General features: G+C 35.1%; 2 long non-coding RNA genes across 2 annotated transcripts; both read right to left on the reverse strand.

Moving 5' to 3' along the window:
• Nucleotides 1–3,788: 3,788 nt before the first annotated feature.
• LOC123270838 lies at nucleotides 3,789–5,189 on the reverse strand. Its single transcript, XR_006510710.1, has 3 exons — nucleotides 5,122–5,189; nucleotides 4,590–5,012; nucleotides 3,789–4,406 (listed from the first exon to the last, which is right to left on the reverse strand). It is a non-coding gene; the product is annotated as an uncharacterized LOC123270838 (long non-coding RNA).
• Nucleotides 5,190–5,767: 578 nt separating this feature from the next.
• On the reverse strand, nucleotides 5,768–6,723 carry LOC123270830. Its single transcript, XR_006510709.1, has 3 exons — nucleotides 6,327–6,723; nucleotides 6,000–6,212; nucleotides 5,768–5,934 (listed from the first exon to the last, which is right to left on the reverse strand). It is a non-coding gene; the product is annotated as an uncharacterized LOC123270830 (long non-coding RNA).

Raw genomic sequence — 6,723 nt, forward strand, 5'->3', positions numbered from 1 at the left:
ATTCTTCTTTACTTGTATTGCTGTACTTAACAACATAATTAATTTTATAGGTTTGTATTGGGAAAGAGAAGACGGCTAATAATTGCTTTGTATCCAATATAATCTGAAGCTGGATGTTATAAATGTGAGGGATAACAAAATTCGTATGATAAAACTTCGGGAAGAAGTTTTATCCGAGCAGAACTGCAACTTGTTCCAGCGATCGTTACACACAATACAATACAATAGATGAAATATACCCGAGAAGGGTGGATGATAATTTAACTTTGTATTATTGTATGTGTATATGTATAAGAAGGAGACTATCACCCGCAAGATGAGAGACGTCCCTGGGTGATCTTCACAATCGGGTCCAGCGGATGACGCGGCAATCGTCTCGAAGGGCCACGGAGATCTCCGAGTGTGTTTAGTTATAGCCTGGTGGGGTAACCCAACTCGGGTGGGAGTGTATCCTCACCCAACTACACACCGAGTAGATAACCTAACACACTCTCGAGTTATTTCCCCGACAGTATCTTCTCTCCCCCCTGTTTTGTTGCCGCCCATTAGGCGCCGCCACGGCGTGATTCGCAACTGTGTTTCTTTATCTCATTCGGCTGGACGCACACCGGTGAGCTTTCTCTGTCTCTCCACCGCGTGCTGTCTCTACACATTACACATAAGTGTATATACATATATGTGATCTGCCAATTCGTTTTTCATTCCAAAATCCTATCCTTTCTTATATTACTGCTAGATTCTAGCTGTTAGCTGTGTCCGCATCGATAATTCTCCAACAGAATATTTATTATCCTCTCAAAAAATTATACTGCACACGTGAGAATACTCAAGAGCAATACTTTTTCTTCTTTTAAGTTTCTTATTTTTAATTTAATGATAAAAGGAAATGAAAAAAAAAAAAAAAAAAACCAAAAGGTACATATAGATTTAAACTTATAGAATGCGTGAAGAGCCAAGGGGGTCCATCATTTACATTTTACTGGCAATTCTCACTATACCTACATAACTCCTCAACGTAGTCGTAAAACGAAAATTTCGTGGACAAAAACCTGACCTCTGAAACAACTGTGCGCCATGTGTGCACCACTTGTGTCCTCTGGTTCGTCTTGTTTCTCTTATACTTACTCACCCCCTATTTTTCCACCGATATGCCTTTAAGTTGTTCTTCTCATCTCTCCTCTCTTTTTCTTCATCTCATCTCATCTTACTTGATCTCGTTCTCTTCTCAATGTTTTTTTTTTTTATTTTTTTTTTTTTATTAAACCTACAGAGATCCGTGTTTCAGCACCTATAACGCAAGAATCTTTAGCTCGAGAAGCTAACACGCATTGACTTGGTTTATGTATACCTTTTTTTGCTCCTATCCAGAGCAGAGTCTTCTACCCAGCGGAGGTCTCGTGTTTTTTTCATTCCTCATCTTCTTCATATAACATAACGTGGCATACCTTCTGTTCCTCTCTAACTCCTTGAACTCCGTCAGCCACCACAGTGCGGGCAATAAAGTCAGCTTATCTCATTGCAAAGGCGTATTCTCCAAGATATTTTAAATGCGGCCTCACGTGACTCCTGTCAATGAGAGCAAGTGATCCTCTTCTTGATGTCTGTCTTGGAACAATAAAACGCTTCGTTAAAAGTCAAGAGAGCACCAAGAATAAAAACGTCTGTATTGTGTGTCGTTCACTTGAAAGCTTTACCTCTTGTCTACATATAATACCGATACCATCCTCTGCTCTCCTCTACTATACTGTCATCCTATATACTGTCTACTTAAACTACATTTACCAGACTTAACTGGTATAGGTATACGCTATCGAATAATATAGGGGTATCACTGCGTTTAACGGTGAAATTTGATACACCGAGAGGACAAAGTGCAATAGCGAAAAATTCTATCATGTTTAATGATTCCTCCAACGAGGAGAAGCTAATATTTACTCACTCGACCCAAACTACTCGTCAAAATACTTACAAGTTAACCTACGGTAGTCGTTTGACACACGTTTAGCTGTTCTCCTTGTGAATAGCAACCGTTATACCTGATTATTTGTTCATAAATTTTACACATTTTCTATGAACACATTTACGCAATCTCAAGGCTTTATGTTAATATAAATGTAGTGTTAATTTAAATAATAAGACCCTTAAATTAATGTGAGTAATTTTAGTTACATAACGAGGGTTGACTCTTGACTTTTTTCATGATTTTGAACAGTAATTGAAAAATTATAAAAAATAAATAGAAATTTAACTTCGTTAAGTGATTCATTAGTCACGAGATCGTATTTTAAAATACCAGAAGTTTTCTAAAAACTTCCGTCAGAATTTAAGGGCCATTAATGTTAAATAAGACCCAGTTCCCAGCTAGAAATTAAAACCCGGTTATTTTTCTTAATTTAATTTATTACAGGAAAAATACATTCCTGTGCAAGTAAATGTGTTCTGTGAAAAATGAAATATTCATATAATAAATTCAATGAATATACACTGTAAAAAATCCGGAGTGAATCGGGAGTGAATTTCACTCCCATCACTCGGAGTTCCGGAGTGAAGTAATTAATCACTCCGCGTAGGGAGTGAATCCGGAGTTTTTATTTGCGGAGTGATTTCAGAGTGATTTCGGAGTGATTTCGAATTTCACTCCGAAAAACATCCGCGTTCGAAGTTTTTAAAATAAATAAAATATGGATGAATTTTTGTTCTACAAAAAAAATCTCAAAACTAATTTACTATTAATTTTTTTGAACAAATTTCAAAAATTCATATTTTTGAAAAAACAAAAAACACAGTTCCAAAAATTTCAGGATCTTTTAAGATTGGTACAAGGTAGTACACAAAAAAATTTGAGCCAAAAATTTATTGTCGACGGTCAATTTTGACAATTTTCAAAAATTCAAAATTTCACAAATTGAAGATTTAAAAAAATTTTTTTTTGGAACTTTTTTTTTTTTAATAGCCCCAAGTATTCCCTTTGAAACTTACTCAATGCGATTTTTTTAATTACAATAGTTTTCGAAATTTTTAAAACATAAGTTTAAAAAATATGGAAAATAGTGAAATTTTGGATTTTGCATAACTTTTGAAAAAAAATTTTTTAATTTTTTTCCTTTGGCAGAACTTCGTTATAAGATAAAAGAAAACTTCTGATCAAAATTTGTCCAAATCGAAAGGGGTCGAGTCCAAATATTGGTCGATTTGACGTGGAATGACCCAAATAAAAACATTATAATAATAATTAAAATGAAATATTATTAAAAATAATAAATTAAATTTTTAATAATTAAATATAAAAAGGGTTTATAAAAATATTTTCTTTACAAAAATTTATTTATTTCTAAATTCATTTATTTTGGGAGTGAATGCGGAGTGAATTTTATTATTAATAAAAATTAACTCCTTCTCGGAGTAAATATCACTCCCGCTGGGGATCAATTAAAAATCATTCACTCTTCATTCACTCCGCAAATTTTTTACAGTGTATGATTATTTTTTTATATTTTTCGAGTCTGATTTTTGATATTTTTTTTATTTATAAAATTTATCTAAAAAAGGTGATAAAAAAAAGTTACATAATTTTTTTTTTAATAATTTTCTAAATAAAAATAATATCGAATGTAATGGAATACTGGAATTCTTACTTATCACATTAATCTATTTTTACTTCGAGTCATAGCTGGTGACTGCGGGTATTCATATAATATTAATTAAAGCACTTATATAAAATAACTAATAATTGATAATGAAAAAAAAAAAAAAAAAAAAAAAAATAAATAAAATTATAAATATATAATGTAAATATAAAGTACACATTGTGTACCAGGTGAATCGATATAAAAATTCGCACACGGGGGTCGACAGATTGAATGATTCGAGAGAGGGCGACTCGAGAGGTTAGCGAGACAAAAAGCAAAGGGAGAGAGATGTACATTGAGTAAATTGAGCACGGGAAACGGAACGTGTGTTCACCTATAGACCCTGTAGTATGTATACCCAGGGGCCTTGGTCACCATATGGGCAACAGCCCGAGGTCTGTGTACACCTCGATGCATGTCGCTGTCTTGCTTGTGCTCTCGTTGAACCCTATGTACCTCGATGCGGGCTGGGTCAGATTTTACGGGCGAAACGCGTACCCAAAGAGCTCTCCACGCTTAGTAGTTATATTCCTTTTGGTTCGACGAAACAATGTATACACAAAAACGTGTGCACACCCGCTCTCACGGGAACGGTTGTTCCTTCTCTTCCTATTTCTATCGCTCGCGGGCCTTCTTTCATCAGCATCAGCATACACACATGTACCACGTACCATACTCTGCTGGCCACGTTATTTTGAGTCCCATGTGAAAATACATTAATTTTTTAATATTATTATTATGATAGGTTACATATAAATTTTAATGCCGCTTTTTTTCCTGGAGAAAAAAAAATTAAGTAAGTACAAGATGTGATTAAAAAAACATTTAAGTAAAACCAATGAACTAATCGTTTCTTTTTTTGTTTTATATAGTTCCATGGTCTATGAGTCAACCCATCAGTCATATATATAACATAATATAATATAATATAATATATTATGTGTTTTATATTGTACGTACTTATTCAGAGCATTTATTTAAAGTTGAAGTTAAAGCTCAGCTTGGTATACGAGATCTGGTTTCAATCAACCCATGTCGACCACCTCATGTCGACACGTACCAGATAGCATTTTGAACTTTCCTCCTATATCCGTCGTCTCCTCATTTCAAAAGTAATTAATTCTGAGAAGAGATCTGTGTAGGTGAAACTGCTCGGTAGGAATCTCATGGCCTTCAACTTGGCTAACAGAGTACTTTACTTTGCTAAGTAACTTAATCGATCCGTAAACTTTGTTATTCTGCGTATCAAGGTGTCGTCTACTGGCATACCAACTCGGTTCAACACAATTGTAACCGTATGTATTGTATATTTATTATTTATTGTATTAAATACGCGGTCTGGACTATTTAAACCAAGCACTGTAATACATATATCTGTTCTACCTTTTGAAAAAACGTAGATAAGAGTTAATGTAAGCAGCAATATAATATAATATATAAATTCATCATCACCGAGTAATCTTAATGACGCAATAGAATCCAGATTACTCACTCGACATCCGGAATTTGATATCAATAACATTTCTTCAGAGCTAATAACTAAACACTTTTTTTTTTTTTTGTATACATGTAAGTAGAGTAATATTAAAAACCTGAAACAAAAATAATATTGATGTTTAGGGTAAAAAATCCTCGTACATATGGTTCATACAATGATGTAAATACGTACCCAGGAAAAAAAAAACCTATATACTGCTGTTCATTTCATAAGCAGTCAGCAGTAAGCTGCAATTGAATGCTCTGATGCCACAATGGTACATTGATAACACCGAGTAACAATACTCCGGCGTTAATCCCGTTTGATCTTTGCGAAACATTTAGGATTCAGTTGGCGGTACAGAAGGTGCACTCCGGAGCTTTATTCCAAATGGATATTGGATATTGGTTATATGGTGTACGAATAGAGAAATGAAGGGAGCGACAGACAGCCAGGGAACCAGGGGTTAGGTACGCAAATCGGGCGATACGAAGAAGGATGCTGAAGCACGAGGGGGGCAGAAGAGACTCGTGGCCACACGGTCGGCAATCACGAGGGGGTAACGCAAAGCTAAGCCAGTAATGCAATAACTCGAATAGATGGGCATGCAGGCGGAAAGAACACGATTCACCCTCCGCTCTGCGTATTCTCGATAGACGGACAAAGAAAGGTAGATTATGGTGTATATAAAATATGTATACCTATGCATTGTACATTAGAGCAGGGCTGCATGCGTTAAAGAGCCCCCCTGTTAAATTTAAGGGTGGGTTGAAATTTTTACCCGGATTTTGGCTTTCCAGGTGATGCTGATCTTGATAAATACGTTTGCTAGAAGTGATATTAAATTATTATGTACGTGCGTTTGCACTAATTGGAGGAATTAACATACTAACTTTTATTGATTATAATCAATATAATAGCATGATGGAAAATTTTGTACCAGAAGCTTCGTATTAAGAATACCATCATGTCATATAATATATATTTTCGTTAGTGATCTCATTTATTACTATAATTGGCTCGGGCACATAATTTACCTCACCCCTGCGATACACAGTTTACACAGCAAGCAGTTGACACTTTTTCTCAGTACGGCACATTAGGACCTGAAATAAAAAACTAAATACATAAGAATGGGCTTGTAAAAGAAGCGGGTATAAAATATAAATACAAACCAACAGACTAGTCTCGGCGCGTTTGCACCAATTTATCGTACTCACCGGCGGTGAGTATCTCAATTAAACAATTACTGTTTAATTGAGGGATTCCCACACCGTTATACCCGTATATTACTCGGAAGAATGGAGCAACAGCGACAGTCTTCCTCACCTACCTCATCGCCGAGAAGTTTTACTGTGTGTGTGAGTGTGGGTATTTATATTGAGTGAGGTATATAAACTACACTTTAAGTATAAAACATTCTACATCACTTGAGTTGTGTGCTACCCATCTGCGGGTCTTCAATTGATGGTAATCCACAGTTAACTTTATTCTCATGATGATGGAGCCCGCACTCTCTCTCTAGCTTACCATCAATTGTCTAATTTTGTCGTCAGGTATATAACTGTTGACGTAATTGATTCAATTGATATTATATTGCTTCTTAACCTGGGGGTA

The sequence above is a fragment of the Cotesia glomerata genome, linkage group LG1 (assembly GCF_020080835.1).
Source record: "Cotesia glomerata isolate CgM1 linkage group LG1, MPM_Cglom_v2.3, whole genome shotgun sequence".
Taxonomy (NCBI): domain Eukaryota; kingdom Metazoa; phylum Arthropoda; class Insecta; order Hymenoptera; family Braconidae; genus Cotesia; species Cotesia glomerata.